The 26,589-nt window shown below is 32.5% G+C and overlaps 2 protein-coding genes across 10 annotated transcripts in view; both read right to left on the minus strand.

The window, feature by feature from the left end:
- Positions 1-26,589, minus strand: part of LOC129798856 (probable nuclear hormone receptor HR3) — a 194,883-nt gene that overhangs the window by 94,537 nt on the left and 73,757 nt on the right. The window lies entirely within an intron of this gene.
- Positions 9,037-26,589, minus strand: part of LOC129798860 (uncharacterized) — a 152,211-nt gene continuing 134,658 nt past the window's right edge. Inside the window, exon 8 of the mRNA XM_055842301.1 lies at positions 9,037-10,050. The gene's annotated coding sequence lies outside the window, so the exon portion shown is untranslated. The remainder of the gene's footprint in view (positions 10,051-26,589) is intronic.

The following is a 26,589-nucleotide window of genomic DNA, read 5'->3' on the forward strand; positions in this document are numbered from 1 at the left end:
TAACTCGATGACTTTTTTTCCATCACACTCTTGCACAACCCAAAGAAATTGGTGTGTTGATGACAAATAATTCTCTTGAGATAAAGAAAAAAAAACATAAGAAAAGAAACTGAATCGGGAGCGCGTGAACAAGGGTTAATCATTTTGGCATTCAGGGTACATGAGAAGCTGAAGTACAGGGCTCAATGGAGATTTTAGAACCCATTGCAATAAGGCTATTTTGGATGATTTTGGGGATTTTCTTCCCCTAAAAATTCAAATAAATCGAACGTGAAGGAAATCGGTAAAGTTTTGTGTGAGAAAATGTCCCCTTTCCTACTATTCAAAGGCATTTTCAAATATTTGAGAGGAATGTAAGCAGAGAGATTTTCCCATAAAAGCCATTTCAAACATACGGCTAAAGAAAACATTATGGTATCCGAGGGGTGAATAAGAAACAAATTGTATTCTAAATGGCAAGAATATTGGTAATATAATGTAATATCATAGCTAGGAATTCAAGAATAACGTACAGATTTACATATATTATAAAGAATAACAAGGCATTTAATTTTCAGAGCTTACTAAAAATGAATATTAAAACAACTTATTAATTATGTGTTTGAAAATAATTATCTTTCAATTATAATATTCACAGGGAATGTAGGGGGTATAAAGAAGTATCCAAAAAGCGAATAAAACGATTTTTTGTAAAAAAACGAGTAGTTCGACTTATATTCTGCGTGGTCGATATTATAAAATTTGAATGAATAAAATTAAGAAAAAATAGTCATTTATTTACAACCAAATTATTTTTAAATTACACCGAGAAAAATTTGGATGGTATTTTCTACAAACCGTGTCTTTAAATTCTACTGCCTCAAAAGATAGTAGAAAAAATACCATCCTCCATAGAAACTTTCCTTTAGAATGTACCATCTTGACATTTTAAAATTTACTATCCTATGGATAGTAAATTCTAACAGCCGGATGGTAAAATCTACTATCTTCATTTAGATTTTACCTTGACCTCTCTTAGATTCTAATATCCGGGAAGTAAATTTTACTGGCCGCATATTATATCTTAGAATTTAACTGGAAGACAGTAAATTTTAACGGCGGATAGTAATTTGGATTGAAATTACTATCGAAGCCAGTAAAATTTGCCATCCTGCTGTTAGAATGTCATTTTGGAATATTGTGGGTGCCGATGCAACGGTTCCCGATATGCTTTGAATAAATTATAAGAATTCGTGGCGCAGCTGGAAGATGCTCGACTGTCATCACAAAGGTCGCGTGTTCAAATCTCGGCGCAGTCGTTAATTTTCACGCACCAAAATGGCTTGAAATACAGAGAATATCATCCAAAAAGGGCTCCAAGCCCTCAAACAATGGCCAAAAATCAATGAAAATAAGGAAAAATAATTTTTTCCGACATTTTTCATTCTAATATCCGGCTAGAAAAATGTACTATCCTGCCAGTAAAATTTACCATCCGGCTAGTAAAATCCAATATCCGGGGATATTAGAATTTACCATCCGGATATTAGAATTTACTATCCATGCAATAGATTCTACAAATTTTGACAGTCCAATTTAATATCGCGTTTGCTGGGTGACTTTTTTACTATCCGGCCATTAGAATTTTGTATAGAGGATGGTAAATTTTACCATCCACATTTTTCTCGGTGTAGATTTGCATCTACTTTTAAAATTTTGACGATTCTGCCTCCAAGGATAGAGGAAATTTCCTTTAAAAAGGCATTTTTTAAAGAAATTGCTTCTAGTGTGTAGAGACCTTTAAATAAAAAAAAAGCTTATGAACAGGGGGGTGTCACACTACTCCACAGGGGACAAAGTCTTGCGCACTTACGGTACTATATTTATTACCTATCAGTAACATTTAATAAAACAAAATTTAGATTTTGAATGTCGAAACTAATTATATTATTAAAATTTTGACGCTGTAAAAAAATCCATTAGTTGTTAATTTGATTAAAACATGTCTCGAATATGGCTACTGCTAATTTAATTAAAATTGAACTTATCAAAAAAGCAGAAAAACTGAATGTATTGACTGAGATAAAGTATTTTACTAACCAAATAAATAAAATAATTTCAATTCAATTTTTTCAATTCAATTCAATTTATTCCATCTCCAATCTTGCGTTTGCCGACCAACTTCACTACCGATCTCATCAGGCAAAACGGCAGAAAACTCCTGAATCACTGATCGTATAAGCCACTTACAATGTTTATAATACACTTCATGCTAATTTTAAGGTACATTTCAATCATATTAATAACATGTTATATTAATACGTAGCACGTAATTTCTTGCTTATTTTTACAGTTCTTGACTCTACGCCGCTAAAGGTGAAGAAATAAATATTAAAAAAAGCAATAGGGGAAAGCGCGCTATCTTCGGTCGACTTAAGCTTTGGACACGCATAGTTTTTTTCTATGTTCTTAATGGATTTCACCCATGGCTCTTTTCAGGAAATTTGTATCCAAGATCCTGAATGGGCCGCAATCCCGAAAAATTAATATCCGTAATAGAGAAAATCCCGAATAGGCACAATCCTGAATCCGAACGCCAAAATTTTAAAAAGCCAATATCCCGAATATTAAAAATCTCAAATGGGCCAAAATGACCAACATTCCACTGAGTGAGAGCTAAAATCTCTAACCCCAAAATCCTGAAAGAGCCATAATCCCGAACGTTAAAATTCCGAAAACCAAATTACCGAATGGCCAAAATCCTGAAAGGAATGAAAAGGATAATGTGTGGAATAATTTCCCAAACCACTGAAAATTTCCTAGTAGCCTAAGCCAGTGCAGATGCAATCGTTCTCGATTGTGAGTTTCGGGATTTTGAGCTTCTGGGAATTTTGAGATTTGGGATTTTAGCATTCGAGACTCTGACTGAGATCCTGTGCATAGATAAAGGAAAATGTCAAAATTCCGTTAACGACATTTTTGGATAAAAAAAAACATTCCTAATATGCCCTTAATTAAAGATAATCTAAAGCTGAAAATAAACACAGGGATCGCCTTAGGGTTCAGATAGAAAAATGAGGATTGAGATAGAAAAATGAACTTAGGAATCAACTGAAAATGTGAAGGATCAGGCTGAGCTTCTAAATTCATAAGGTCTATTGAAATTTACGAATTTTTGAGCACTTTTCGAAATGTCATTTGGGTGTTTAGGTGAAAAAAAAAACATGGAGAGTAATGATACGCAGTCGCAAAATCTAAAAACGGATTAGGATTATTGGAGTAATGGGAAAGTCAGAGTGTTTCTATCTGTATAAAAAAAATTATTGATATCGCACTTCAGAAGTTTTTCAGCAATCAATGTATGCATGTTTAACAGACATTTACATTGAAAACGCTAATCCTTGATCCTAAATCCTCGGTGTATGATAATTTGGACTGATTTTTCACCGCCAAATTTTTCGAGCTAAATATTCTCGAGGATCAGCCTGTGTCTATTTTCGGCATAAGGGGATAAATGGTGGAGCGTTTGCTTTATGAAGTAAGTGTCACGGGTTCTAACCTCTTTTATTTTTTTTTTTATTATTTTTTTTCTGGTAGTAAAGGTATTCGAATTACATACAGTAAGATATCAAAAATAATAATTTTTAGCACTTTAAAGATTTTACAATTGATTTTTTTTTAATCAAGTTTTAAGATAGTAATCTCCGAATTCCAAATTCATTTGTCCGTAATTTTGAATTTTACCTTACTGTGTTCTCACACTTGCACATTAAAATTTTAATATGATTCACATTAATTGTCGCTAGTGAGAGTCCAAATGTGTAATTTGTGTGTTTGAATCATTTTATATTCAAAATTTGATCTATTTGTTGATAAAAGGGTAGACTTGGCCCGCAAAATTTGATATAAATTGATTTATTGCATTAATGCGAAAAATTCATGCGATTTTCTCTTTAATTTTTTAATGTGAAAAATATTTATGCTTTAGGTAAATTTAAACTTATTTTTGCAGGCCAAGTCCACTTCTTTATCAATAAATAGAAAAACCCCACATATTAAGTGACTCAAAGACACAAATAACATATTTGGTCGCTCACAAGCGACAATTAATGTGAATCACATTAAAATTTTAATGTGCAAGTGTGATAACGCCGTTATACTGTTTAAAAGTCTTGCTTGCGAGAAGGATTAGTTATTAGTTCCTTTTTGTGATATTGTGCGAAAAAAGGATGTTTGTAGTGAACCTTGAAATCGATACATACTTTTCTGATTGTGAAAATTGATATCAAATCCTTGTTTTTTTTCTGGGAAATTTCTTTCAATTTCCCAGAAAGCTCTTAAAATGCCGATTTGTTTGCTTGACAATTGGAGTATAAAGAAAAAGTTGTTGGGTGCAAAGAGCCCTGAATTAAAGAAGAGTTCACGAAGTACGAACCGCCCCTTGTTGAAAGTTCATTCAATTACAGAGGCCGTATTGAGGGTGGTGTGAATGGCCTTTGAAATCCTTTTTTTTATTATTGTGTTGTTTAATCCACTCTCTCTCTCTGTAGAAAATTTATGTTGTAATAAGGTTAATCACCCCTTAAAGTCACCATCATTCCACCACCCTCACAGCGCAATATTTCCCGTCAATGACTGCGTAAATCAACAAATAGGCTTTCATTTTAATTGTTTTGTTGCGAGGGTTAAAAAAAGAATCACAACATTTTTCTTCCTGACGCATTTTTTTGTGTTTTCTGTCTTGCAATTTTTTTTCCACTCAACAATCTTCTCAAATGGACAATCTGACGATTCTTTTTTTTTCGTTGATTTATTTATTGGTGCTTGTTGCCAACGAGTCTCAATTTAACACGCGGATCATAAAGTTGAATCAACTTAATATGAAATGAACCCGGAAAGTCCATTCTATTATTCACACATGAGTTCATTTCTTCTTTTTCTCTCTCGCCACATTGACGGAGAATCATCCCATCCTCCCCCAAAAAGAACCACCGAAAAAAAAATAACGAAAATTATGAAACTCCTCTGACCCGTCGTCTTGGAACCTCTTGAGTAACAAACAATTCCTCCACCCCTAAACCCAAGCAAAATATTTTGGAGGCTTTTCCCCCCATCAGAAAAAAAAGTTCCGAGTGTATGCGTAGTTTTCACCGTATGCTCCACAAGCAAACTCAAACACAGCCACATGGTAGAAACGCACGAAAAGAAATAAACCAAAAGGTCAATGTCTGATAAACATATAGCCAGGGAGTTGAGAGTGAGGGAGAGAGACTCAATGAAAATAGTAGGAGAAGGAATTACAATTTGGGAAAATTGTCGATGAGATAAGAAATCTGATTTGAACATGAATTCGTTCAAAAAACACTCCAATTGTTCTTCAATTGACCACCTTAGTTCTTCAAACCCCAATTTTTCCACCCCCCTCGCCCCTACTACCCGCCCACCCAAAAAAAAGCACTCAGAACAATTCGTCAGTAGAAATAACAAATTTTTAAAAATAGCCCATATTGGATTTATGTACTTTCCCAGGAACTTCTCCCAGTCATCAGCGATGAACAAGAATATTCCCATTAATTGCTATATATGAAGTTCATTGAGCAAAAAGAAAAACTTCGATATTTTTAGCATCCTCGTAAATCAAATGTCTTTAATCGGGACTGCTTTTTTTTCTTAAGCCGTACGCATAGTCGCTGCGAACTGCGAAAATTCTTTTTATCTTATCCAAAATGACTCGCTATTGGTGATATAGAATATCAAATTTTATTCGTTCAGTCTTCTTTCTTTTTTTTTTTTTTGGTTTTGCCAATTTCTCCTTCACCTCATTTGAAAACACTTTTGCTGCCGCACAATTTCATTCTAAAAGTCATAGACACTCGCCTCGTTTTCTCAGATAATTTATGCATAGCGTCGGAAGTGTTAGACAAGCGAAAAACTTTTTAATGTGACAGGAACAATTTTCAGTTTATTTTTTCGAGTGAAATTTATTTAGTGCGAAACATGTTGTCTTATTAAACATTTTTTTTGTCAGATATATTCATGTTTAACACAAATTCACGTAGTAAATAATTTTTAATAATCATATTTACTTCGATAAAGTACTCGTACCAAAACTAGTTACTTTCAATTATCGTTGAATTTAATGAACTTTAAATTCAATAAAAGGAGACTCTCTGTACAAAAAGTTGAACTTGACTTTTAATAACTCTAAATGTTGTGATTTTGTTAATCAAAATTTATGCAAAGGACCACTAATCGATCATCCTAAGCCTTTAGTGTATTTAGGGGGAAGTGGGGCACCTTTGAAATTGGGATTTTTCTCATATGTTTAAGTGGAACTGAGCCATACCATAATGTAATTTACCTTCTCAATCTGTTTATGCAGTTAAATTATATCACAATAAGGCTCAATTTTACTTAAAAATAGGTAAAACATCTCAATTTCAAAGGTACCCCACTTTCAAAGGTGCCCTACTTCCCCCTATGAGAATTTGTGATATGTCTTTACTGCCAAATTTTACAGGCTAAGCTAAATATTATTGAGGGTTAACCTACGTCTGTTACGGCCCGAACACGGGTTTCATACTGGAAATTTGGCCCGGTATCCTAAGATCTCTAAATTCTAAAAAAAAACTACTAATTTGAAAGATTTTAAATATAAGGAGAAGTGGGGTACCTTTAAATTGGGCAACCATTAAAATAGAGTTTTTCTGCTATTTTTAAATGGAATTGAGTCTTATCATAATGGAATTTAGCTTCACAATTGGTTTGTGGTTCATGAATCAATTGTCCTAAATCAATCCTAACGCAAAATATTCGCGTAAGCTTAATAAGAAATTGGAGCAGTTAAGCCATATGGATAAATCCTAGATATAAAAACCATATATGAGGCACTTCCTCAAGAATTATTCAAAGGATACCGAAAAAAGGTGAAAGAATATTTGCCGGGTGTTAGAATTTAGAACCTTTCGAATTTCATATCTCTTGGTCCATTCGATCTCTTGCTCAGTAAGCAAACACACAAACAAAATAAGAAGTAATGTTCTGGCCAAAAAAATCAAATACCAAATCATTACCGGGTTGGTAACGATATTTTGACTAGGAAATTTCGAGGCCTTTCAGTAAAGGCAATTTTTATCCAAATCAGTTGAAAAAGAAACCTACTAGAATGGGGTTTAACTTTGATCATCAAAAATTGAAAAAGGATTAATACACCTTTATCGAAATGACATGGTTTCATTGCATTCAGAATAATTATTCATAAAACAGCATGAGCATTTGAGTTCGAACAATAAGAATGATATAAAATCAAATTAAAAGATCCAAAATGAATGAAATTTTCAAAATATAACTGAGAAGGAATTACATTATTAAAAATAAATGCATAAAAGAGTAAATAACAAGACTTAAAAAAAAACAAATTAATAAAATCTATCAAGAACCAATACTAAAAACAAATCATCAATTGATTTTAATCTTGGGGTTAATAAGATTGTGACTTTCATTAGACTTTTGGTGTAATAGAATTGTTTTTTTTTCGGATTTGATAATAAATTAAATTTTATGCAAAAAGCTTTTTTTAAAGAATGTTTAAGTTCACTGCGTTTCTATCTTATTTAGAAATTAAAGATCAATAGGGAGTGGTGTTAAACCTTATACCATTACTCTGAATACCGTATTATTTCCACCGTTTATGTAAGCCTTTTATAAATCATTAATTTATCCTATTGATTTTGTATTTAATTAAGGGATTGCGTGGATCCCTAAAACCAAAGAAAACAACATATTTTCTACAAATTTGTTTTCTACATAATAAGAAAAATATTTAATTCGAACTTTTAACCACTTAAAAATACTATATTTAAGCTGTACTTTCTGAAATTTTCATTTACAAAATTAAAAAATTCAGCCATTGGGATCTGATTTTCAAAAACCTTGTTTGAAAAGTTACTCTGCGCTAGTCACTATTACTCAAATACATAATAAGTCAAGAACCAAAATGTTTTCTGTATGCAAATAAAATAAACTTGTACTTGGACAAAGGATACATGAAAAAGATAAATTTTGTAATTTTGAGTGAATTTTATACAAAAACTACCATTTTTTTGCATTTTCATCAAGTTTTATCTTGTAAAATGATTTATAATCTTGGAAACAAAAAAATCCCTCGTCCAAGTATGATTTTAAATCAACTTCTAACAAAAAAATATTTGTTCTCTTTCTTCTAATGGATTTTTTCTAAGTAATCGTGACAAAAAAGATTTCTGAAAATCATTCTCCAATCAATGGCTCAATTTTTAAAATAAACGAAAAAATGAGAAAATAAATAGTTAAAATATTTTATTTTTGAATGCTTAAGAGTTTGCTTGAATTATATATTTAAAAAAATGTATGATATTTTTTTTTGACTTGGCCCATGTCACCATTTAACGAATCATTTTATATGAGAATCCTGCTTTTAATTTTGGAATTTTACTTCAATTTTCCAGATACATGAAAATTTTTTTCTAAATGAAAATTTGATTGACTTTATCAATTGGATCAGTGTCGATTTCTTTATCTGTCAAAAATAGTGTATGAAAAGTATAAACGATTAAGGGCAGAATCACATTGACAGTAAAATGCTCACCGTCACCGTCAAAGCCCTCACCGTATTTCGTTGATTTACGCATTTTTATTGCAATTCTTACGCAAATTTTCCATTACGATATTACCTTGTCTCATACTCGGTGGCACTAGGTGAAAATAGTATAAGAAAATTGAATAAATAAAGCGAAAATGCGATAAACGGTAAGCAATAAGAAAAACTGTAGGATTTTTTTGCTACAGTTTTTCGTACAGTTTTTTTGCTCACCGTTTATCGCATTTTCGTTTTATTTCTTCAATTTTCTTATATTATTTTCACCTAGTGCCACCGAGTATGAGATAATGTAACACGGTAATTGAGAATTTGCGTAAAAATTACAATGAAAATGCGTAAATCAACGAAATACGGTGAGGGCTTTGACGGTGACGGTGAGCATTTTACTGTCAATGTGATTCTGCCCTAATTCCAAAAAATTATTTAATTTCAAATAAAATCAGTATAATAGAAGAAAATACATGTCGGTTTTGGTAATTTCACTTTGTTTACATTATAAAGATATATTTGTTTTTTTTTTTTTAAATAATTAATGCATAAACAAATTCCCAGCTTAACTTTTTCTACAGCATTTTTACACAAATACGTCTCCGAAATATTGAAGAGAAAATTGCAAAAATGCCACAAAAAGCATATTAAAAGCATTTCATTGTCAAGAATAAAAATTTTGGCAGGTAATAAAATGAAATAATCGGCGCATTATAATTAATTAATTTTAATTAATTTTTCTCTCAGTGTTCCCTGAAAATGCCGAAATACGTCCAAATACTATTTCATGTAATATTATATATAGAAGTTTTCCCCATTCACATTTGACTTCCGGTATTTTCACCCCTTAAATGATGAAAAAAAAAGACTTGAGAATGTAAGGTGGTTGCTCTCGACTTTTCTGACTCATTCACACTTTCAAATTGCGAGGGTGGATGCCATAAAATTGAGAGTTTTGTATATTTTACTGCTTCTCATTCAACTTTTTCTCATGAGACTTTTTTTTCTTAAGCGATTTAAGAAGAGACTTTGCCTGAAGGAAAAAGTAATTCTTTAAAACTTTTGGTTAATTTATTTCTATAGATAAAATTTTTCATGAACTCCCCCTAAAGCGTTCTTTTGCAATTTCCACCGCAATGCAAAAGTATTAATAACGATAATTTGTCCGAAAAATTCGATTGTGACACAATCAAAACGAATAAAAGTGCAAATATTTCAATGGAAACCAATAAATTATATGCTGAATACGTTAAAATTCCTCTTTTTTTGTATCTGACCAAATGTATTTTGTCCATAGAAAAAAATTTGTGTAAGAGACACAGAGAGTAATTGAAATAAATATTTTATATGTTAATACTTATTTTCATGGTATTCCATCAGCATATGCCACGTTCACATCCATAAATTTAACAAACACCCAGAGAAGCTTATGCATCGTCTCTTACCTGGAAAAAATAGAAAAAAAGAGAGAACATATTAATTTTCGAACTCATCTCAATAAATAAATGATAAATTATATTAGAGGTTTATTTACTAAAAGTTATGTACAATTGCGGTGGGAAATTTTCCGAAAAAAAAATGCTTGAAAGAGTCGTCTTCGCCAGTGATAATGTGTTAAAAAATTTGTTGAACATTTATAGAAAAAGCAACAAATAAAAAAGAGCAACAAGCCGCCCAATTGTTGGAGTTCCCCAAAGAGTTAAATGTGACTGTGTGGCTCTTGGTGTAATTTATTATAGAATTACGCAATGAATTTTTACGCATTGCTGAGTGAAAGTGAGTTTAATATGATGAACATGGGGCTTCTTGCATATTACTAGTGTTCGAGAGAATGATATGGATCCCAAATCAACAGTTTTCTTGTTATTACAAGAGCTAAAGAGAATCCTTACAACATTTTTCTTCCTATCCACCTTCTTGTGGAAAAAAATCAAAAGCATATTGTCAGATTAAATTGCGTGAGATTTGTCACTATTCTTCCCAATTTGCTAGAAATTTGATAAGATACCGATCATATTCCACCCACAATTTTTTGGTATTCATTGCAGAATTTCACCCCAAAAAATGAATGACGAAGAGACAGGTTAGAGGTCATTTCCATTTTATAGACAGATACGTGACACAAATATTAGAGCTTCTCTCACTAACTTATGGGTATGATAAAACTACAATTTTTTTTACAGTCACTTCGTGATGTACAGAAGCATTCCACTTTAGAGATTTTATTTTATAAAATAAAATTTGCCATTCAGAACTTAAGATTTTATCTTATAAAATAAAACATTTTTAATTCCATTTTTAGAGAGCAATTTACTAAATAGTACATCCCAAAAAAATAAACTTATTTGATGAGACCCATTTTTTGTGCAGAATCTAGTTTAGTAGAACTCAATTTTATTTTAAACACCTTTAATGCTTGAAAATTTTTAATAACCTAAAGGACACTCAAACCAGGAATACATTCGTTACGAAACGAACGCTCTGTCCAGTTCTGACGCTTAACCGATTGAGTTACTGAACATGACAAAGAAAACTTATCATACTTTCAGCACAAAATGATTATAGGAAATTTGAATATAAATATATTAGCAAGTAAAATAATTATATTAGATAAGTAATAATTATGGCACTTGGGCGGATAATTCCTCGGCTTGACTCACACTCAATAATTTATAAACAGTTTTCATATAACATATAATAGAAATTATAGAATCTGTGAAATGCTTTGCAGCTGCAGGTGAGAAAAGGTGAGTCGCAGCAAGGACTTTCTTTGTAAAGTTTTTTCTGTATAACAGTTTTTCCAAAACAGATGTGTAATCAGAAGGAACTGGGGCACTAGTAAACACGGCGCAGTTGTAAACACTGCGATTTTTTAAAGTGGATATAAAACATTAAAGGACGAGACCTAGGGGAAAGTACTCTCCCTTCGAACGTTCATGCCTTCGAATAATGTGAATTTTCTTTAAGTTTTCCTAAGAGCCTTAAACATTTCTATTAAATATTGGTTAGCTTATTATCAAGTGGAAATATCTTAGGAAAAGTAAGAGAAATTCACATTATTTGAAGGCATGAACGCTCGAAGGGAGAGTACTTTTCCCTATATGAATTCATAGATTTAATTAAAAAAAATATTATTTAATAACAAACAAGATATATTGGAAGACTTTCGGGTGTGATCAATAAAATAAGAGCAAAAAATTCTTTAGAATCCTTCCTCTTTTAGAATAGATATCTTTCAACAAAACATACGATCAGCAGTTCGACTTTTATGCCGTTCTCTTGAAAAACCAATTGTATTAAGGCTGCGGCAGCCGAAACCCAAGTACATTTGAAATGAAATACATAATTAAGATTTAAAAAAAAATGAAAAACTCGATTAACTTTGAGTATTTCGGACAATTGATAATGGTTGAGCATGGCATTACGATAGTTGATATAAACCGTCACGTCGACCGGATTAATAATTGTCGAAGAGGTCATACGACTTTACACTTAGGATTCCTGATTTATATTACTGTTTCATTGGCAAATGTCACAATATCATAAAGTCTTTATTTTAATTTTAAAAGATACTAGCCTAGATGAATACTTAAATAGATTTTATTATGCAAATAAATCTCTAAAAACGATAAAATTAAAAGTTTTCTCTGAAATTTGGGAATCAGATGGGGGATTTGTTCAATTTTCAAATCTTACGGTTTATTAAAAAAGCTTCAACTTGTTGTGGTGTGAGTTTTTATCGATTGGTTTTCTAATCCTCAGTTTGACTCTAATTGACCAACTGGGATAGACACACATCAATGGTAGAACGTTTTGACGAAAACTTGAATTCTTCGATAACAAGAATCTATGACAAATACCGGAAAACCGGGGATCTCAGTGGAGCAATAGGCAAGGCTGTTGAGTCTTGGGCAGATGAGATCTCTGACTCGACTCTCACACTTGTGAGATCGACTCCCGCCTGGTGCAAACAACTGAATGTTCGGAAAAAAAAAACATTTTCACACGAAATAAAACGTAATAACTATGCACTGTCTCTGCCCAAAAAACTCCGGGAGCATGAAAGAAGCATCCAAACTATCGGGAAGGCAATCCTGGGCGGTCTACAAACGGACTTAGCAGATTATTCCAACACAGGATCAACAACAATATAACATGATTACATTGTAACAATATATCCCGATACGATTAATAATAATAGTAACCGGAAAACTTAAAAATTAATAATTTTCACAAAAAATTTTTTTACGAAATTTTCTTAATATTGATCTTCAAACCGTGTTTTTATATTTGGACAATTTTCTACTTTTTACTTTGTAGGGAAAGGGACACCACCGGACACGGAGTGGCACCGAACACTGCGATTTTTTAATTAGATATTACGGATATTACACTTCAGAGGACGAGACCTTTATGTATTAACAGATATTATAAGGATGCTTGTCCCATGAAGAAATTCTCGTCATAATCCATGTAGATTGGAAATAACAATCAGTGTTCGGTATTAACCCATGTTCGATGATGCCACAGTTTTCCTTAAAAGTTATTTTTCAGAGAATTGTGCGCAGGTTACCCTTCTGTAATTCTAACAAATTCATAAATAACAACATTCTAACGGTTTGAATTTGAACTTGAAGAGGTTTTCATAAGAGCTTCAGATTTGAGGTTTATCGATACTAGACTTACTTATAGTTTTTCAGCAAGCAAAATATTTACAGAGATTTTAACTCATTTTAGAACTAGACTAGGTCCGAATAGGTTGAACACGGTGTCTGAACCTGAACACCGTTTTAGGTAACCCGAAAAACTACTCTTTCTTATCGATTTACCTCAGAGGTTAGAAACAGCACTACGACGGCGATGGCCGTAAGGTATGGTAGCTTGCGCATGAGAATTTACAGGTACATAAGTCAGTATTTGTCGATAGCAATAAATTAAAAAAGACTACCAAAACAAAGCCTGAGGTCAAATTCTTGAAAATAACCAGTCACAACTGGTTACTGGTTACTGTCTATTTTCTTTGTAGATTCCTTGGTTATACGGAAAATTAGCAATGACAAAAACCAATTATCTCGTAAAATACTCCATTTTATATTAATCCGAGATACTTTCCCTTGTTTAAAGCAGTGACACAATTTTTTATTTTTTTTTATAAAATATATTGACCAGTAACCATCAAAACCTCATCTGGTTACGCTCGTGAATTACCTCTCTGGATAAAACATTATGTAGCACTTTTCAATTCAACTTAAAATATTAAAAATAATAAAAGTCTCTATACAGATTTAGAAACAAATGTGATTTATAGATGTCTTAACTAAAATATTCATTGAAAATCGACATAGTTTGAAGAAAATTAGTATGATTAAATACTTTAAAAAAAAATCAATGGAACCTAGACGTGAAACATGTGTCAGCTTTTAGAAAATGTTGTATCAAAGGCCTCATTTCGTACGACAAAATAATTTTGAATAGCTCATTTAATATCTTAAAAGTTGAATGCTCCTTTTTTCTCAAAATTTCCATAACACCTGTCACAATTGTTTTAAAACCTGTTGTGATTGTAAATCTTTTGACTATCATGACCATAATAAATTTACCACTGTCATTTATAGATACATTATGAAATCATGCCTAAAAATAGTCACTTGCGATAACATTTCTTTTACTGATCTGTTATTTTCGCTCTCATGTTACACACTTTTCCCTATTTTCACCCAACGACCAAAATTTAATATTCGCAACAATTGATTTTTTTTTGTAGGAGTTAATTCTCAGCGAAATTTTGCTGCTTTTTATTGACCAAAAGAATATAAATTATATATAAAATAAAATTTATAAATGAGACATTTTCTGTTCTCTCTCTGCACAACTCAACGTGTACCCACCATCAAAACGAGAGTATCAATCAAGCTACATAATGCACATTAATTTAATAACTCATAAGACTATATGTAATAGTTAGAGATATTGTAATTTGTGGTGTAATACCATCCTCTCTCGCGGACGGCGTCTCTGTCGCTCATGGCGAGACGACGACGATGGAGCAAAAAAAGCTCCTCAAAAAAGCTCGCTCTCTGTCTCTCCCATGATGAATCCCCTGCACTCCCTCCCAACAGACATCGAGAATCAATTGAAGGTTTCCCCGAAGACAAATGGGCATTAGAAAAATGAAATAAAATAAAAAAAATACGCCAAAGCAAGTTTGACTTTTCATATTATATTCACTTTGAATTTGTCATCCTCTCTTTGCACTCTCCCGTTTCTACGTCGCATTGAATAATAATTTTCAGAGGTGGGCAGGAGGAGGAGAGGAGGCATGAAAAAAAAAGTGCGATGGCAAAAGAACGCAATGGATTGGAGTGAGATGGGAATAGAATGAGAATAACAGCGCCGCGGCATACATAGTGCAATGACCCAACTTAGCGATGACCCACTTACGAAGCTTCTCGCGTACAACTATACGCGATTTCGTTGGGGATTCGCGTATAGTCGTTCACCACCGATCAGGCGGCTTTTTTTTTTACCCACTACATACATGTCACACTGAGAACATCACACACTAATCCACCTTTTAGTATTCATACTTAGAAAATACTCTTCATTACACTCCCAATAAATCACCCATTATACCTCCCCAATACACTCAAACCACCAAAGCTTTATACTTCCATTACATTCTTATACCTCTCTTTCTCTGTATATGTCCAACACTTTGCACGCAAAATAGAGATGTGCGAAGAAAAATTCTCCTCTCAATACAAATGCAATAGACCGAGAAAGAGATAGCACGACATGAAAGAGACGAATAAACAATGTATACAAGCAATTGCAATTAAATCGTCGTTACATGGCTATGTTGGAATTATTTAGAAGCATAAGAATGAGAAATGCTGAGAACTAGAGGTTGATAACTGTCAGAAATAGCGGTTGTCAATTTCGAAATTTTCATCAAAGAACTGTCAATTGAGAATGACAGATGTCAGCTGATTTTAATATATACACATAATTAAGCAATGCTCTTGATGACTAATATCACTTCATGTTAATATTTAACTTATATTGATTCACTTATGTCGATATACAGAATGCATTATGTTGACGTGACAAATGTCAAATTACTTTGAAAGAATCATAATGCGAAAGAAGAAATTAATGAGACATAAGACAAAGGTATGAGAAGAAAAATTAGTCAGTATATTGGGCAGGAGCGATGCAGATCCTGAACCCAGTTAGGCAAGAAGTGCATCATGTTAGATCCGTGCAGAAAATTTCTACGGACAGAATCCATTAAGTCAATCGCAAGGATGAGCAATTTGGCCGACATAGGTTTTTCCAGAATGCTCACAGTTCCTCCTAACGAGCTACTGCTCCCTACCGAGATCCATCCTGAACTAACTCTCATTATTATGACTATATACGATATACTGAGAAAAAAAGAGGTTTCGATTAACTTTTTTTCCTCATAACTTTAACACTTTTTAGGTGTAAAAATATATCAACATTTTTTAATGTTAATTTTACACCTTTTTAAGGGTAAATTTAACATTAAAAAAGGGAACTTTAACCCATAATACACCTAAAAATGGTAATATTTACACCGATTTCGGATCAATAATGCAGGGTATAATTAACATTTCCGGAATGTTATTTTAATTTTTTCGGATTTCTCTCAATGTACTTGGAGTGCCGAAGTTAGTGATCTTTAATGAATTATATGAATTTAAATTTTATTTCAATAAGTGTTACAGACAATAAAAATAGTACCGTAAGTGCGGAAGACTTTGTCCCTTGCGGGTGACTTTGACACCCCCCTGTTCGTAAGATTTTCTTTATTTTTAGAACTCAAGGATGGTCTTTACTGATCAGACATGGTAGATAAATCGGTAAAGACCATCCTTAAGTTTTACACTGAGAAAAAAAATAAGGTGCGATTAACTTTTTTTTCGTCATAACTTTAACACTTTTTAGGTGTAAAAATATATCAACATTTTTTAATGTTAATTTTACACCTTTTTAAGGGTAAAATTAACATGAAAAAGGGTACTTTTAACCCCCAATACACCTAAAAAGGGTAATATTTACACCGATTTTGGATCAATACTGCAGGGTAAAATTAACATTTCCGGAATGTTGTTTTAACTGTTTCGGATTTTTCTCAGTGTACCCTTCCCGAAGAAGTAACTCACAGGATAACAAAAAAAATGCTCTTAGCAGAAATCTGCATTGCTCTGAGCACTGTTCGATGCGGTGATTAACACCTAGGCGTATACTTTGGGAGAGCAATCCTTAAAGAATTCATTAAGTGAAATTATCAGCGAAAACTGAGATCAGTTAACAACTTCTAGACCCGTATCGGTAGGGATACAACTAGGTCCAATGGAGGCATTTTACAAGTAGCCCTCTTTGAAATATTTTCCAGAGGAAACAAATTAAGCTTTTGCAGAAGGATTTTTTTCACGTAAGAGAAAAATTCCGATCCAAACGATTAAGAATAGTTCACAATCTCAAGATTCTTGGCCAGTATTTCGTAAGTATGCTACAGTAGTGCTCCAGACAAGGCTCCAGATACGGGATGAGGAATGAGAAGGTTCCGCAAACGCATAGAAATTTAGGATTATCTGCCCCATACATAATACTACAAACTACACTCAATATAAGGATCGGCGATGAATACCATCTTTAAAGATATTCTCAATTAGAGGAAAGTGGAGCAGAATAAACAAGGGGTAACTCTGAAGCCTAATTTTTATTTTTAGACTACTTGGACTTATGTCTACCATTTCCTTAAAGTATAAAGATCCTTATAGTATCTACGAACTCATGTCTCGTCCTCTGAAGTCAAATATCTAATTACAAGAAATCGCGGTATTACAACTACACCATACTTATTACTATCCCAATTTCTCCTATACTACTTTGTCGAATATATGTTTAAATGCTCAAAGCATTATTTAACAATACCAGTTACATTACTCCAGATAAAATTAACATCATTAAAGATATTTTGTATTCGACAAAAGACAAGATCTGAAACCTCGGCTTTTCAACAATTTCAAAATGACCTACGAGTATTTAATCAAGACAGAACTGTGAGAATTTTACATCCTGAAAAACAAATCAAGCTGACAATAAGCGGTATAATGCCCAACGCACAATAACTTTTGTTTGTAAACATGTTTTTAAAATTTCCTATGAGAGAAAGCGAGATCACTAGATCTCTGTTTCATTCACTCTCATTTAAATGTCAAAAACATATTTACAAAACAAAAGTTATTGTGCGTTCAGCATAAGGGACCAAATCTGGATTATTGGATCGCTGTTACGAGCTCTGTAAGAACTACGGGCTAAGACAAATGGATAGTTTCAGGCATCCTCTTAAACTTGGAATTGGAGAGAGCAATCTACCGAGCTGGCATGAGTTAGAGGGCAATCAAATTGAATAAGCCACCGCTACACTTACATGAGTTCTTCACCCAGATGCTACACATGCTATGAAGAACATTTGAAAAACCTATGTTTCCGATATTTAACTACATCTTAGAGGTTCTGAATTCCGTCTCCTATCAGATTTCGACCATTACAGTAAGCGGCACATTTGATCCTTGGGTGTTTCAATCCAGAAGCTTCAGCAGAAAGACAAAGCTTTTAATGTACTGGATTAGATCCTGTCAGTATTTATGTAGTATAAACAATATTGTGAACTACTGTTCGCGTTTAAGAGTCGAATTCCACGACATATTTTTGTCTCAGTGAATGTAAGAGACCAAAATAGATTTAGATTAATCCTCGAGAATATTCGGCGTGTAAAATTTCACACTAAAGGATTATACAAAGAAAATATATGAAAAGTACCTGTAAATTACAGATCCACAAATTTTCTTTCACTAGGACACTCACAATATTGCCATCAATGTTACAGACCGTTCAAAATGGAGTCGAAGTTTCGAAGGATAACCTATTTCAAAATTTTACAAAACACCTTTCAATCATTGTGAGAGCAAGAACATGATCTAAATAAACGCCCAAAATGCTTTTCCGTGAAAGTCTATCACTTAATGTTAAACTTTTCGAAATTGGCCTAACATTAAAAGCTACAACTGCAACTTTTTGTTCCACATTTTGGAAGAGTTCTTCAAAGGACATCTCGACTTATTTGAAGGATACTTGGTATTAGTGGGATGTAAGACAATATAATCTTTCCAGTACAAACAAAAAATACATGAGTGATAGAGATAAACATAAACAAGGATAAACAAAACTTAACACCCTGCATGAAAAAGCCCCACGAACTTATGCAATCATTCGATAGGTTAAATATCTGGGTTTTGTAATGCTTCTGCTTTCGATGGATGACCATCCACTCCCCAGGGGGGGGGGGGGGGGTAGAAGCGCCTTAAGCGCATGAGCGCTAATTTTAGTGATAAATGTCATAAAAAATGAATTCTATAGTAAAATTTAGAAAGACAGATACTTAAGAAACAGCTCAATTTAATAGTCAATTAACCCAATAGGCCCTAAAGGTTTAATAATTTTATTCGCAAGAATGATAACAGCCCAGATACGATAAGCTAATAAAGGATGTAGGGGAAAAGTGTGACGTAACAGGATCTATTGGCTATGAGTTTATGAGCATAGTAAAATAAACACCGAAAATTACTTCACTGACTGAGAGAAATCCGAAAAAGTTAAAATAACATTCCGGAAATGTTAATTTTACCCTGCAGTATTGATCCAAAATCGGTGTACATATTACCCTTTTTAGGTGTATTAGGGGTTAAAGGTACCCTTTTTCATGTTAATTTTATCTTTAATAAGGTGTAAAATGAACATTAAGAAATGTTGATATATTTTTACACCTAAAGTGTTAAATTTCTAAGGAAAAAAAATTAATCGCACCCTCTTTTTTTTCTCAGTGTTGTACCGCCAGGTAAATGATTAAAGGATTTTCAAAATATAAGAATTTTTAAATAAAACATGTAAACATTAATTTAGAATGCATGAAACAAAATAATATTTAATGAAGGTTTCCTCCTGGGAATTCTCTATTAATGCTACGAATATGTAGTTTCTTCCATTTCTCATTGAAAATTGAATAAAATCATACAAATTAAATAAATTAGACAGAAAAAGCATCCCTATGCTGCATTGCCAAGCATAATTTCTTACTAATGAGTAACCCCTAAAGCGTGAAAGACGAGGCATACAATCAATGAGAGAAACGGTGTATAAGACAACGGAATCTTGTGTGGTATGTGATGGAGACAGAGAAGGAAGATCCCCAGGAGAAACACGTGACAGAGCGAGATGGGAGATGGCAGTCAAGTGGTAGTCGGCAAATGAATTGTGCGATGGAGACGCCAGTCCTGTTATCCACGAGCACGTCATACACGCATTGCATGAAGCATAAGCGCCATTACCGGGCGCCTCCACTGTATTGTGGCTTAACTCTCGCATTGCACTTTGGAAGAGCCTTTTCTTCTCATTCCTTCGTCATCTCTACGTCAATTCTCTCTCCATTTCCACTCATTTTCTTTTCTTTCACCTCCCTCTTCTTTTTCTTCTTATTACTTCTTATTACTATATATCATACCGTGCCTTATTGGCATATTGCAGATAATCTCATCACCAACCAATTCTCACACATAACACTTTTTTTTTAATAGCACCAACGAGCCGGAACATTTTTATTCATTTACCTAACATTTATTCTCCATCTCACTCTGTCATCACACTTTCCTCCGTCCCTCTCTTAACACCTCAGACATTACTTTTTTTAAATAACATTATAAAACACATCTATCTCCCTCTCACTCCTACCCTCCCCCAGCTTTTTCTGCCTCATTATTCATCCATAATTAACAATTACAGGTGAATTATTTGCAAAATAATAAAAAGAAACAAAAAGAGAAAAATTGCACATAGAGCGCCCGATTATCAAATAACACACATCATCATTAATTAAATGTTATGCATTTTGCTACTGAATAATGAATTTTTGTTATTCCCCTGTTTCTCTTTTTTATGCACTCAAATAATATTTTGAATATTGTGAGAAAGAAAAAAAAAGCAAACAAATGTGATAATCACCAGTGTGAGAAATAAAATAAATGTTGGGTACATTAAACAGATTAGAAATAAATCATATTAACAGGTACAAATAGTAACTTTAGGCTTTTCCATAAATAATTTGACGAGCGATAAATTTCAGAAATGGAACCTTTTAAAAACTCCATTAAAAATATTCATTTTAAACATTGATTTTTCGGGTTTTCTTTTTTTATTTTGGAAAAAAGAATATTGCTGTTTTAACTTGAAATTTTGATTAATTTGTTTAATAGCATTTCTTAGAATAATTCGTTGTAGCGTGGGAAAAGACATACCAAAAAACCCTGGACTTTTACCTATTTTAAACAACAAATAGACATAAATGAAATCGATATATTTTTCGAGAAATAACACAATATGCAATTATTTTTAATTAATAACTTTAATAGACTATAAAAATAATTGACAAAATAACTTATAGTAGGGGAAAATGGGGCACCTTTGGTTTAGGGCAGCTTTAAAATTTGGATTTTTTTTGGAATTCAGAGTGCCTCACTTCCCCTTGAATTTTATATATTAAATTTCAATAGCTCATTTACATTAACTGAGTCTTAAATGTTTAAAAATGCACTGTATTTTCTCTATAATTTCATTTCTTGGGTATCACTGCAAGAACATTTGACAATTGTAAATTTTGTAAGAAGTTATTAATATTTTAAATTCGGAACAAACTTTGTGTTAATACATTAAAAAAGGTATCAAAATTACGAACAAGATACAGTACCTACTCAATTATAGATCATAGATATTCAGATGACATCTTGACGGTTTCATTTAATATATATATAGTTCCATATAATGAAAATGACTTAAGCACTGAGCACAAAACTTTTGTTTGTAAACATGTTTTCAAAATTTTCTATGAGAGCGAGTGAGATGACTAGATCTAGATCTCACTCACTCTCATTCAAATGTCAAAAACATGTTCACAAAACAAAAGTTATTGTGCGTTGGGCATTATGCTCAACTCACAATAACTTTTGTTCTTTAAACATGCTTTTGACATTTTAGTGAGATTGAATGAGATCTAAATCTAATCATCTCGCTCGTTCTTATAGGTAGTTTTGAATTTCGAAAATATTTTAACAAAACAAAAATTCTTATGCGTTGGGCATTAATTTGTCAAGGTTTTGTTTGGTAAATTGATTATAAAAACAATGAATTCACAAAAAATAATAACTTAATTATTCCGTCTTTAAAGATTTTCTTGTATTATAATATTTATATATGAAACGTTGAACACATTCAAAAAATCTATCCGAATAACGAAGCGAATATCTGTCATTTTGTTTCTTAATTTTCCAAATAATGACCAGCGCACAATAACTTTTGTTTGTAAACATGTTTTCAAAATTTCCCATGAGAATGAGCGAGATAAATAAATCTAGATCTCACTCACTCTCATTGAAATGTCAAAAATATGTTTACTACACGGTAAAAAATTTCGGTACGTATTTGTTCCAAAAATTAGCTCGTCCACGGACACCATAATTTTTGGCATAATCTTGTTCATTTTATGAGACTCAAAAAGATACCCAATATTAGTAATGAATTTGTTCCAAATTGTAGCTCGTCCATGGACACCATAATTTTTGGAACAAATTTGTACCTTCTAGGAGGAACAAAAAGATACCCAATATTAGTAACGAATTTGTTCCAATAAATGGCTCGTCTAGTATAAAAGCGTATCCCTCCTCTCACACTCAGTCACCCGTCACCGAAGGGAAGAGGACGCCAAATCTGTGGCAATTTTCGTGCTACATGGTTTCACTTTTTAAATTCGAGATTCCCTTCCCCTCCTGCTGCCAGCACTCGCATATGATTTCGTCATGTACGCGTCTGTATAAAACACTCTTAAGTTGATTCTTATTTGATGTTCCTTATGAACTTTCGCTACCGAAATCCATCTCGACTGAAGTATAGGCCTTAACTGTAAGGCGAAATCACTTACACGGATTTGTTCCCGACAATGGGAACAAAAAGATTTCCCATATGAATAACAATTTCGTTCCAAAAATTACCTCGTCCATGGACATCGAAAATTTTTGGAACAAATATGTTACAGATGTAGGAATACTATTGTTATAAAAAATATGTACCAATTTGTTCCTGACAGTGGGAACAAAACAGCCGAATGTAACAAATTCTGTTCCAAATTTCGGGAACAAATTTGTATAAAACGAAATCAACTCAAATTTGTAGACATTCCACTGTATCAAAACGGTTCCAAAAACAACTCTAACAAAATTGTAACTGTATTTTGTAACGAAACTGTAAAGAAAACTTTTTGGAACAAACAAATATCTTTTCTAGGTACAAATTGGTTCCAAAGAAATTTGTTCCAAGGAAGACTTGTTCCAATATTTTGGTCAGTGTCCAAAAGTTTTTACCGTGTAAATAAAAGATATTGTGCGTTGGGCATAAAAAAGGAACCTGCACTGAGTAACTATAATTAAACTTTTAACAAGCTACGATCGGGATATTAGATCAACCTTTAACTTTAATATCATGTGAGTTTATCTCTGGCATTGATATAGTAGGGAGTCAAAGGTGAGCCTCTAGTCCTCAAAATCTTAAAAGAAAAGTTTAATTTCTCAATATTTAAATCTTCTAATATTAATATTTTAGAGCTTTTAGTCTTTTAAAGATCAGGGGATCGGCACCGGTGACTCAAAAAAGAAAACTTTTTTTCTGACTACTTAGAAGTCAAAATAATATAACTTTGTTTTAGGCACAGATGATCCAATGATCTTTACAGGATTTATTTAAAAATCTAATTTACTACTTGAACGCTATGCATGCTGCGTTGTAGTTATTAGTTTGCTGGATACAAATAGTATAGGGCGTATAGGGTTAACAGTTACTCAAAATAATTATTAAATCTGGTACATACACTGCAATATTACAATTCATAAAAAAACAATTTAAAATTTTTGATCAGTAAAATACCACATTGGTCAGTGTTAAATTCAAAGTGTTTTTTTTTATGAATTATTATGAATGAAATTTCTTAATCAACTTCACCAATTTTTGAAACAAAAAACTTCCCATATCATTTACTATTTTTTGCATTGAATAAAGTGCGTGGAGTATGACGCAGAGAATTTTTATATGAAAGCATCATCGCATAGCTCCCATGGGCATTTCTTAAAAGTAGTTTGAGGCAGTGATATATACTCTCTCTGAGCAAGTTTTTACAGTTTTTCCTAGTTTTGTCGAGGGTACAAATTGAAGAAGCTCATCATAAAGTATTCAACAATTAAATGTAGCAACAGCTTAATGAGTCTCGCCATATAGTGCGTTAATCGACAAATTGTGTAATATTTCGATATCATGCGCGATAAGGAAAAAATCTTGAGTAAACTTTGCTCAAACTTTTCTCTTTCTCTATTTTCACCATATAGCTGTAAAATAGAACAATTTAAACAGAAAGTGTAGTAAAACATTGATAAAAAAAGAGAAGCACTATTTGTAATTTGAGATGGTGAGGCTAAACAGGAAAAAAGTGCTTACAAAAAAAAAGTATAAAAGAAAATGAAATGAAAAGTCTCATGGAGGCGCATGCGTTGGTTCTTTAGAAAAAAGCTGATGAAAAAAGCTTCCATCTACCCCAATCCATTGACTTTTAAGTGCCATCCATTCCTTCAACCACCCTCATTCCAGCTTTTTTCCCATCCCCGAGTGTACCAGAGTGTTATCCCACCCTCAGGAAGTTGAAACATGTAAACGTGGATGTTTATGTGGAAATTGAGATGACATATGATGATGGGTGTGGGTGAGGAAAAGCGCTTTGGGAAAAATAAAGTAAAATGGATATGATGAGTGGGTATTTTTTTTTCATCACACCGCCGTGTCTGAAAGCTAAGGAAGATACATATAATATACCGTCCACGAAAAACAAGGAGTTGGGCAAGGAAGTGTTGAAAAAAAAAATGTGAGATGGAATATAAAATGCATTTGAAAAATGAATGTGAAATGAAGAAAAAAGCCCTTTTCACTCATTTTCATTCTCTTGTCCCATCTTCAGCCACTCACATATCGTCGATGGCGCATAGAAAGAGCTTTCTCACCCACACACAATATTCCTCATTTCTTACTCTTAATGCTCCTCATCAAAATCTTACTTAAGTTCCCTTTTCATCATTTTATATTCATCATCTTTTCAAACATAAGGATTTCCATTACAACAAAAAAAACGAATTATGGTGCAGAGAATAAATTGCAAATTATTGAGACTCTTCTGCGGAAAAGAAAGGCTTAAAAGACATTTTCCTCACGTTTCACCAACTTTTTTACATAAAAAAAAGTCTTTCCCAGAGAAACAGAAAAGAATAATTGATTAAATTAATTCTCACTGCAATTGAGCTATGAAATTAAATTATCTCAAGAAGGCAAAAGAAAAAACTAGAGAGAAAACTCAAGGATTTTAAGGGTAACTTAATGAGAAGAAAGTAGAATAATGAACAAGGACTAACGACTATTTTTTTTGCAAAACTAGAAAAAGTTTAAATTTTTTGGAGATTATAAAGTATATTAAGAGAAATATGTAAAAGTGTGGAGAAAAAATGTATAAGCATAATAATTACTAAAAAAAACAAATATTGGGAATAGAGGGGTTGGCTTTACAAATCTGTGGTTATCTCAAAATGGTTGGATTGTATGCATAATGTTGCTTCCTCTTAACTCTTTCGTCTCTTTTGGGACTCTGAGTACCCAAAGCAGCATGTGAATGTTCAGTGAAAAACAATGTTTTTTTTTTAATTATTCAGAACTGATAAAAATCATATTCTTGTGGATAATTACAAACTATAAGGATGTCCAAATGTAAGATATTTTTTGTAGGACCTCAATTAATTCCTGAGCTTAGATATTTTTGATTAAAAAATGGTGAACTTGGCTTGCAGCCTATGCTGCGGTCCGGAAAGAGTTAAGAGTGTTAAAAAAAAAAACTACCGCGCCTTTTTAGAGGCCATAAGCAACTGAAGCTTATGGTCTCAGAACAAATCAGAATCTTAGAACTCATAAGGAAATAATTTCTTTCTTAATACCTATTTTTGTGATTATGATGCAATACAAGATGAATAAGACATGAATTTGGCTGCTTCATTCTTTGAGGTAATTCCTCTTCAAAAAACTTATTAAAAAGAAACGAATTTCTTTTTGTTTCTTAATAAAGACCAGATACATCGAAAATACCAAAACAATTAATAAACTATGAAATTTAACTTCAAAATCAGCTATTCTGTGTTTAAATAATGATCCTTTATAGCTTTCGTAATCATTTGTATGATATTTTGTTTGATATTTAACATTCAGTCATTTCATTATCCTTTTCGTTACGTGAATATATCAACGGCTCAGAATATAAAACGAATAGGGGAAGTGTGCCAAATTTCGGCCAGCTTAAAATTTCGGCCACTTTCAGTGTAATTTCGGCCATGCAAATAAATTAATTAAAATTATGTATGTTATCTTCGAATAGTCAATGAATTCATTTTGCTCTTAAATATTTATTCATTTTAGAATGTATTAACACAAAGACCGCTAAATTTTAGATAATTTGAATTTAAATTGCGTTGTAAAAACTCAGTGTGGAAAGAGTCTTACAGAAAATGTGACAGATCGATTGTGTTTCTAGCAGTCTTACGATTTGTGGTGACGTGCAAAAGGTTTTTCTTCGGTGTTTCTCATGAAAATTGATTAGTTTTCATTAAAGATTGTTTCTGTTTATGTTAATAGTGAATCAATCTTTAAATTTCAGGTGAAATTTCCTAGCTGGATCCTGTATTTCGCGTAAAAAAGTACATAATTTGCGAGCGTCTCTCCGGTGAGGTAATGTTGCCTGTTCTGGCAACATTTTTTGTTTTTCTAAATTT

This window comes from Phlebotomus papatasi, chromosome 1 (assembly GCF_024763615.1).
Source record: "Phlebotomus papatasi isolate M1 chromosome 1, Ppap_2.1, whole genome shotgun sequence".
NCBI lineage: Eukaryota > Metazoa > Arthropoda > Insecta > Diptera > Psychodidae > Phlebotomus > Phlebotomus papatasi.